At 30.3% G+C, this 10,530-nt stretch overlaps 1 protein-coding gene across 2 annotated transcripts in view; it reads left to right on the top strand.

The window, feature by feature from the left end:
- The first annotated feature begins 8,943 nt into the window (after positions 1-8,943).
- LOC100162594 (probable cytochrome P450 6a14) overlaps positions 8,944-10,530 on the top strand; it is a 22,133-nt gene continuing 20,546 nt past the window's right edge. For both annotated transcript variants that reach the window (XM_001944564.5, XM_029489005.1), the window contains exon 1: positions 8,944-9,368. The gene's annotated coding sequence lies outside the window, so the exon portion shown is untranslated. The remainder of the gene's footprint in view (positions 9,369-10,530) is intronic.

Raw genomic sequence — 10,530 nt, 5'->3', positions numbered from 1 at the left:
CATCAGAAACTACATACACAAATACAAATTTTCCAACGCCGAACAGGATGACTTGTGGTGCTTATTGACGGAGGAAGCACACCGACAAGGAACTTTGGACAAAAATCTAACCGTGAAACAAATAATGGACCCTTGGATTTTTCAACCCGGTTATCCCGTATTGAATGTCGTCCGGGATTATTCTGCGGGCACGGTTACATTGACCCAGGTAAACTCACGGACAAAAATAATTGGATTTCTTATTATGTTATGTTGATGAGATTTATTGTTTTTCAAAAAATATTTTCTTATAATACTATACGTACCTAATGTTGCAGGAAAGGTATCTATCGATCAAATCAAACGGTACGGACAATAAAACCTGTTGGTGGATACCAATCACTATGACAACTTCTGGGGACTTAAACCAGACAAATGCGACATTCTGGTTGAATTGTGAAAACAACAGCCTCACCATACCATTGGCCAATGACAACGAGTGGGTCATCTATAACATGCAGATGACTGGTAGGTCTTATATTATGTAACGGTTAGGATTTATACCTGTTCCTATTACAAAAACTATCGTAAAAGATAACACATATTTAAAGGTAATCATGTCAATTTTTATTTCACGTATAGATTTTATATAATATAATTTATTAATTTAGAATACAAACAGAATATTGTAACATATAATTCATTACGAAGACTTATACGGAAGCCTCGTCTTATATAATATAAACTCGCGAATGACAATACAATGTTTCCCATTCACATTTAATATTGCTTAAAGTACTCACAGTATCGCAGGCTACTTATTAATAATATTATGTTTGATAATGATTGCCGTAGTAGAAATAGTGTTGATAATACGGCAATTGTTAGTAGGTCTCTAGTGGTATGGTATCGCAGATAGCGAGAATTATAGTGCGCGACAGCTGCAGTTACAATGCGGGACGATACGTAACGACAATACACATCGGCGATTACGGCTCGTGGCGACAATTATAATGCGTAACGATAGTACAAACAACGACAACTGATTCGTAGTGGTAATTCGTCTTTTCCCTACACACGATCAAAGATAAATATCGGCGATCGACAATAACGGCGGCGGCGGTTACTCTAGCTCGCGACGTTATGAGTGTGATGATAATAATGGCGGTGTATAATATTTTAACCTTCCCCTTTTTACGGGTGGCCGTAAATATTATACACGGCGAGGTAATGCGGCGATCGGACTGCCCTATAGCCTTCCCGACCAGTGATGGGCACTGGGTAAATACCCGATGGGTAAGAAATTTATTTCGGGTAAATACCTGGGTAAATACCCATGATATAAATACCTATCCAAAATCGGGTATTTATTTTTTTTTTATCGCACCGGCGGCCGTCACACTGCTGAAGTTGGTGTGCGTGTGCGTGTTTGGCGACTACCGTGTGCTATAAATATTTTACTTAATTTTTTCAAAATCAATGCTAAATCCTTTATTTTCTATACCTGAAGAAATTAAAATTGTAGCTGATATTAAAAAAAGAAAACTATTTATATTAGGTACAGTTCATTTAGCTGCTGAATTACTAGATCTGAAAACTCAAGGCTGTAAACTAAATAGTAATGAAAGAATTGATGCTTTAGAATTCATTTATGAATTAGGAATTTTAATGGGAGTAAATATTATGGAAGACCTGTCAATTTATCAATCAAAAAATGAGAAATTTTCAAAAACATTTTTTTGGGAAAGTTCACTTTTATCTGAACCCTTAAAATGGTGGCAGTTTCTTAATCATATATCACCACTATCTAAAGTTACTGTCAGAATTTTGTCTGCTCCTTGTACTTCAGCTGCTACGGAGAGAACGTTTAATAAATTTTCTAGGATACACAATAAAAAGATAAATAAATTAACTACTGAAAGAGCTAGAAAATTGACTTATCTGTCTTACAACTGAAAACTAAAAAATGAAACATGTAGTATTTCTAAAAAAAATGAAGAAAGCTCTAAAAATTCTTCAGTAGTTATAGAAGAAGTACAAAGTTCATCTAATTATATTGCCCCAATGAATATGGAACAGTCTTCAAGCTCTCAAAATGATTCAGATAGTGATCAAACTGTAATTTATGAAGATACTAGTAGCGATGAAGAATTAATATCTTCTTCCGATCAAGATGATCAGAGTTTTTTACTTTTTACTTAAAGAATTTTATTGATTTTGATATGTTTTATTCTTTTATACCATGATGATGTATATTATAAAAATTATAATTTGTTTTTATTTTGTATCTAATAATTAAAGCTTTAACACTAAATAAGTTTTTAGCCTGATTTTATCTTAATATTTAATTACAAATTACAAGTAACATTGTTTTAGGTACATTATATTGGTAAATGATTTTACAGTTTATTTAACATTGAAATAAAATAGAATAAACGCAATTAAAAATAAATACCCAAAATACCGGGTATTTATTTTAAATACCGGGTAAATACCCTTGTTATTTACCCTAAATTTATTTATCGGGTATTTACCCATCACTAGTGACGTACATACGGAGGGGGTTTTCGGGATCAATCCCCCCCCAGGACCAAAAAAAAAAATTCTGATATTATTGATGAATTTCTTATTATTAATCATCCGTGTATACACAAACATACGTTATAATAATTTGACTATTGAGTATAACACTATACTTTACCAACAACGAAAAAAGATTTCATAACGAAATTGTGGGTGCCGTATATCAAAAAAATAGACATTTGATCGTACACAGTCAGTTAGTTGAGTGCGGACATTAATACATCTTAATACGACCAAAAACGTACCCTTTCCTTTTCGGCCGATTCACTTTTCGACCAAAAAAAAGTTTAATATAATACACAATGATTTTGTTAAGTTGGTTTCAAATAACTACTTTAAAAAGTAGTGAACCAGCAACCTAACCTAATCAGTGCTATCAAAAGTGAGTAAAAAAAATGAATTATAACAGGAATTGTAATTATTATCATAGTTTTCTATATTTTATTGCCAACAAAAATTATTTTTATAAATATTACGTATTCATTTATACATTTTAGTATTTTATACAACTTATATATTTTTTAATATTTCTTTATAAGTATAACATAAAGACTTATATGTAATTATTATCATTATTTATTTATAACCTACTACTATATTTAAAAATAACTAACAAAAATAATTTTTTCTACATAAAGGCAGAGACTGGAACCTGTTGGGTGTTTCGGTTCCAGTTCCGGTTCTGGTTATTAAATTAATTTGTCAAAGGGTTCCGATTTTGTTTCGGTTGTCTAAAAAAATATAAGGGTTCTAGAACCGGTTAATACCGGTTTTGAAAAATACCGGTTAATTTCGGTTAATTTTGATTTCTAATTATTAAAGATTTATTAAAAAAATAGTCTGAAATAATTTATTTATTCATGTTTAAATTGTAATTATTTCATGAATTTAGAAGTTATTATGAAAAGTTAGAAAAACATTAAAACATTAAAACACAATACCAACATCTCCATTGCTGACTGCCGCCGACCCGGCGCACGTCGACAATGTCATATAAAATGGATTTTCTTATCTACTATTTTAGATTCTGAGCGGAGCGAGGAAGCTATTGTTTTTATAATGGTGTTTATTTTTTTTTTATATCCTGTTCCTGTATACAAAATTTCTTCCAGAAGGAGTGCTTCGATTTCAACATATGGTACCTTATCTTTTAGCAAATTGGATCAAGATGGTACTTTAGAAAGGTTATGTTCTGATTTTCTCAATAGTTATTTAATGCCACGGGAAAAACCACCGAAAAATTACGAAAAAACGCTAAAAATGGGATTTTAATTTCTAACGCTTTGTTTATCACCATATAGAAACGAATAAAAAAATATAATATTATAATATTAATTCAACTTACATGATAAAATAATTAATAACAATATAAAATATCCAGAGTGACAAACCGTCCTCGCTCAGAATCGTTTTTCTTATACAATGATATTTTATCATTGAATTCAAGTCTAATACAACCCATTATACAATGACCCCCTTGTAAGCTGTGATTGTTGGGAAAATGGGTAGTTTTAAAGAGAAGGTTTTAGTGTTGGTTATTTTTTTTGAACCCCCTCCAGAGCAAATTTGAATGTACGCCACTGTTTGTGTGTAGAAAAATGTATATCCCACCCAGGACAAATTCCTAATAACGTCACTGATGCCGCGAATAAACCTTTAAAAAAATATACAAATAATATGTATAATACATATTATACTAGTTATTTAGTTAATAATTATTGTTACAATTTCTTATAAACTAGATGCATTTTTATGTAAAATTGTTTATGTAGGTATGTGTATCCATTTTAGTTGTTTATCCAATTTTTCAAAATCAGATGCATAAATTATAATTTATAATGTCTTAGACGAATAAATAAGTAGTAGGTATTATTTATGATACCACGGCATTGTGGATAGACTATTTATAATTATTTAGATACACCACTATCGTCTATAATGTTTCCCTGTTATCTCAAAAATATAGGTTGGTAATATATTCAAATATAATATAAGTGGGGAAGTATAAAGGTCAAATTAGCTTATGTATATGCCATAATATATACCATATCTATACAACTATATACAATTTTAGGTTACTGCTGAAAATTAAATTTAGGCACATAAATTATTATTTTTATTTTATATGTTAAAATTATAAATTACAACTTTAAATAAAATAACTGTTTTTAAAACAGTTTTATTAAAATATATTATGCAATTATACAAACTCATAATATCTCTAATACTATATAAATCTATAACATGTCTTCTATTTATCATAGCTCATAGGGAGTAAACGGTATGACTGTATGACTGTATGAGTATTAGGTATATAGGTAATAGTCATAACTGGATTCTGTAATTATATACCTCTCAAAACCATTATTTATTTAAACATACTGTTTCAATGATTGCAAATTGAATTACATTAGCACGATTCTTTAGACTATTATTACTATAGTACTTAATAATAAATAATAATTATTGACATGTCACATGTGTAGATATAATATGTATTATGGTAACCGATAGGTCACAATTATAAAATTATTACGCAAATATTAATTTGGTTGACACTTCTTTTTGAGGCAATAAGAAATATTAACATTCAAAACCTTTAAGCAATGCTTTAGATAAATTACCTTGTTCCTATTTAATACGATATAATAAATAACTTGAATTAAATAATAAATAGTAGATAATTCAATTTTCAATACCTAATTAGTTGTATTACAACTAAAATATTAGTAATAATTACTATATTTAGCTATCATTTATAAGTAGGTAATCTCTTGTTTTTTAAAGTTAATTATGTAATTATTTCGATTTATGTAAGAACTAAATATGAAAAAACCAAGGTAATATTATCTAAGGAACAAAATCTGACAAGTTATCTGTTTCTTGTACTTAATTATAAATAGACAACTCCCTTTTAAGCTTTAACTAATAATTAGGCTACTTTATAATGGAATAGTGTATTATGTTTGTTGCACCCATATGTATATTTTTTTCTTTATTATATTTTATTACTGAATAATATATGGTTTTACCAAAAAACGGATTTATCTAGTTATTGCATTGCATTATTGATAAATAACAGTTTTTAAATCTTTTTAATTTGCTTGTATACACTATCGATGTACTTACTTCATAATATACTATAAGGGTAAATTAATGTAATTGTTACTATTGTTAGTAAATTATACATGTATTCCCAAGTCTTATTCAAATCCGGTACCAGGCGCGCACCCAGAATTTTTGCTTGGGGGGGGCTTAATAATTTTTCTTTTCCCCTTACACACAAGTAAACAATTAAAACTAATTTTTAAACAACCAATTTTGTTTATTATTATCATATGTTATATAATATGTTATATTATTATGTATTTAACATTTATATAATTATATTTATAACTAAATATTATGACTAATGAATTTAAAATTTAAGTTTCCTGGGCCCCTTTTCAGAAAGAATTTTTAATACTTCGGATTCTTTAATTTGTATTTCTCGATGTATGTGGAGATTTGCCAGACCATTTAAACGTGATAGTCCCATTGTGTTCCGGAGATAGGTTTTAATTCGCCGTAGTGTGGAAAACGACCTCTCAGCCGTACTTGTACTTACTGGTAACGTTGCAAATATTTTCAAAAGTATAAATACTGATTCAAAAATTTTAATATCACATAAATTTAAACCATCAATTGCGTTTAGCGGTAAAGTATAACCACAGTTTTTAAATTTTTCATACCACAATTCGAATTCGGCCTTAGCGACAGAAAAACTAATTTGTTGCATATCTTTTTCGTAAAAGTCAAAAAGATTTTTAAACTTGAAATTTGTTCATCTGTTGGATTACGTCCGGTTGGTAAAAGACATTTATAACTTGTTAGGAGATTTTTATGTTTTAAAAATCGATCAGAAAGACTATTAAGAAATGAATCGACCCATGGAATAAAAAATTGAACGTCTATAGTATTCTTCAATATTTTCAGATGGTGTATTACATCGCTTAGTTTGGTGTTTTGTTAGTCTAGGTATAGACATAGTCAAGTCTAAATTAGAGGCAACTTCATCATTTATCATTGTTATACTATAATTTCTATAATAATGTGTAATTTAATGAAAAAATATTTTTTTGGGGGGGGCTTAAGCCCCAAAGCCCCCCCTTTGGGTGCGCCACTGTCCGGTACCCATAACTGAAATGCGTTTATACTTTATATTATGACTAGCTGATCCAGTGCACTTCGTTGCCCATTAAATGTACCAACTCTTTATGACTCAAACTTTGTTCAATTCGTTATTTAATATTCGGCGTATAGTGTTTAAAACTTATCTTAACTTTTCCGTTGCCCGGAATAAAAATTCTGATTCGCAGCAGTATATTATCAGGTAGGCAATTTACCTGCGGTAGATCGCGGACCCCGTGCTGTTTGTACGTAAGTGTATGATTTAACTCTAGAGTATCAAAAATCAAAGTTTATCGTTCTTACTTAATTCCGCCTACGGTGAATTAATATAATCAATTAATACAAAATCCTAACCCAACCGTACTAAAATCTAATGAATAAAAAAAACAAATTTAACCCTTTTTAAATTATCGAAACGAATGATGTTGAAACGCTTCATTAATATTCAAATTAAAAAAAAAAATAATAATAAATAAATATTATTCTCATCTCCTATAACCCATAGCAACCATTAATAAACAAACATTTCTATCGTAATCTCAAAATTCCTGTTTTAGCACCTACCGGGAGTGATCAATCCCCTTTTTAAATTAGCCTATGACACTCACAAAGAACGTGGCTTTCTATTGGTGAAAGAATTTTCGAAATCGGTTCAGTAGTTCCAGAGATTACTTTCGACAACGGTAACTATAACGACTCCTCTTTATATAATAGTATAGATATATATATAGATATAGATTAGTATTATCATGTTTTGTCAAATTTGTAAATTTGTAAGGCATACATATTACATTTTTATTTACATAACAACCGGGTGTCTCTATTCTCTATATCATATTTATAATACGTCTCTCTTTTCTCTCTTTTATGTATTAAAAAAAAATTGAGAATGAATAATGATGAACACATTCTTCTCGTTTGGGTTCTTTTTCCAGCTGTAGATTAAGGGTGTCGGTGCTGGTACGTTTTTTGGTACAAAAACATGTCTTACAGGAAAATCTCTCACAACCTGTAGAATTGTCGGATTTCGTTAATTTTTTTTTTTATCTTAAAGTAGAGAACATTTTGTAGGTCAGCTTAAAGCCCGATTTTGAAAACTATAATTATAGAAACTGGAATATGCATTTGAAAAATGCATAATATTTGTCCTTTTTCAAACGTATTTTTCTACTATTATTCCAAATAAAATAAAAAATCGAGCTTTGATCCGACCTGTAGACATTTCTCATCTTTCAGATAAAAAAAAAAAATTAACAAAATCCGACAATTCTACAGGGCGTGAGAGTTTTTCCCGTTAAGTCATTTTCGTTGATATAATACACCGTATCGACCCCGTCTAAATAAGTATCGAGCTGTAGATTAGTGGAAAAGTATTATAATTAAGGCAATAACTAAAATATAAAAACATAATATTCAAATAGCATAGCAATTTTGAAAATTGGAAATACTGGCACCGACACCCTTAACGACAAAAATATTTGAGAAAAAAATTAAAGTAGCCGCATAGTAGGTAATAGATAATATTATATAGGTTTAAGGTATGGTATATGTACTTTCTGCCGAACGTCGTGAATCTTTGTCCACGTTCAAAAGAGTAGTCTAATTGGAATTAATGCCATTTAATTTCGCCTGGTACAGAGATAACTCGTCTAACACATCGTATTACATAATTATAATAATAACATTATACTCTCGTCACTACGATCAAACGTGACCGGTTTCAATGCATTGTTTTATTTTATTTTACCCACAGAGTGGATAACTTAAAAAAAAAATTGGACTCGTTTGATTCCGAGTCACTTGAGGATTTGTTGGAATAAATTTTAAAAAAACATTCAACATCAGACTGCGATATGTTATGGCATACCTCAGATACCCGCAGCAGCATCAAGCTATAATGCTTATTATATTACAATATTGAATATACCTGCCTACTATATTATTATATAAATAGTACAGCACCACCGGGGTGAAGGACTTCCAAGGACCGAATGATACACACAACATTTCGTATCGTATACACATTACATTATTATGATATTATTACTTATTATACGTTATATATATATATATTCACCTCGACCTGCTTTTCGTCACCAGCCGGTTCCAACCACAGTACTAGCATATAGGTACCTATATATATATTATATATATGTTACGATGTTAATATTTTATCGCCGTCGTCGTCGTCGTCGTCGTCGTCGTCGTCGTCGTAGGTTTGGATGTCCTTTACGGTGCACAGTTGTCCGACGACCGACGCCGCGTGTCGCGCAAACATCAGAAACCGATAATTTAGTATTTTATACCTATGAAGGTATAAATTTCTTTATAGTCAAGTTCCGTCCGGCCGCACGTCAACCGCGACTCATGTCTTGCACCATTAAGACAAGTATTTGCCTATGGTGTATGATTTCTGATCTCATGGGTTTCTACCTCCGTATCGAAAACGAGCCAAGTTTACGATAATATTAATTTCCTATAGTAGCTGATATTTAATTTATTGGATTATAATCTTCGAGCTTATAACTTGTTATTGTTTTGTGACAACTTCTGCAGCAGTGATCGCGGACGGCAAAATCCAAAGACGACCGCTACCGCATAAATACTGTTCAAACTCCAACGCAAAAAAGACATAGGTATAGTATACCTCCAATCGATTACATTTAATATTATGCTAAAAAAATATTACCATTATACTATTGTAGTAAACTATAAGTTCTATAAGTCACTTCCAAATGGTAAATGAGTAATAACAAAATAATTGCTCGTCACAAAATAAAATGTGTAGTGAAATTAATTCTTATAGTAACTAATCAAATATATACGTTACATTTGTTAAAAATAAATAATACGTGAAGCATTTTAACTTAAATTATACTAAAAATAAAAAATAAAACAAATTGTAATTTGATTAAATTACATACCGACTTTAAAGAGATCCAATAAGTTTCCTGTCAATTTGTTCGTATTGACTGGCATTGCTTAATATGTACTTTTATACAGTAATCCCATGAGACTATTATAAATTAAACTATTGTTCCTTTTTCTGTTTATATTTTAACGTTTTAAAAACACTTTCATCGACTTGTCAATTCTAGTCGTGTTAGGGTGCTGGAGAGTGATTCATTTTCGGTCGAAAACATAGCTCACGACTTCAATCACTACGCCCAATATAATGTTCTGATATTAATTTTGAAAGCAGATTTGAATTTGTCACTAAATTATCTATGCTTTGAAAATTTCATTTTTCTGATTTTTATTTTTTTTTACTTAGAAATTTACTAACAAAAAAAACAAAAATATATCATATTCATTTTAATTCAAATTTAAATACATTGATATAGAATATGAAAAATGTACGACAGTTAAAGCATATTAAATTTAGAGGAGAATTCAAATCTGCTTTCAAAATTAAAATCGGAACATGCTACTGAGCGTAGTGATTGAAGTCAGAGGTAGTATTTTTTGAAAAAAAATGTTTGTCATTTTAAAAAGCAATATAATATATTATGGTGACATACTGACATGTGCATGCACGTAGGTAAAATTACAGACGTACTTCCCGGTCACTATAATGCCCCTATAAAACGTGATCAGTACTACGAATTACACACACTAATGTCTATTTACTTTCAACACATACACAAGAACCAGACAAACAGAAATATAAAATGCCTAGTTTTTACTCCTTAGAATTGATTACGCTCCAACCCTCTTAAGAGGACGTGATACCCGCATGTGTTGTCTCCGTCTTACAAGTGCGTAACATGGCAAATTATACGCAAAGCAGAACACGTG

The sequence above is a fragment of the Acyrthosiphon pisum genome, chromosome A2 (assembly GCF_005508785.2).
Source record: "Acyrthosiphon pisum isolate AL4f chromosome A2, pea_aphid_22Mar2018_4r6ur, whole genome shotgun sequence".
NCBI classification, from domain to species: Eukaryota; Metazoa; Arthropoda; class Insecta; order Hemiptera; family Aphididae; genus Acyrthosiphon; species Acyrthosiphon pisum.
The sequence above is the reverse complement of the archived record's forward strand: the minus strand, read 5'-3'. Positions and strand labels throughout refer to the sequence as shown.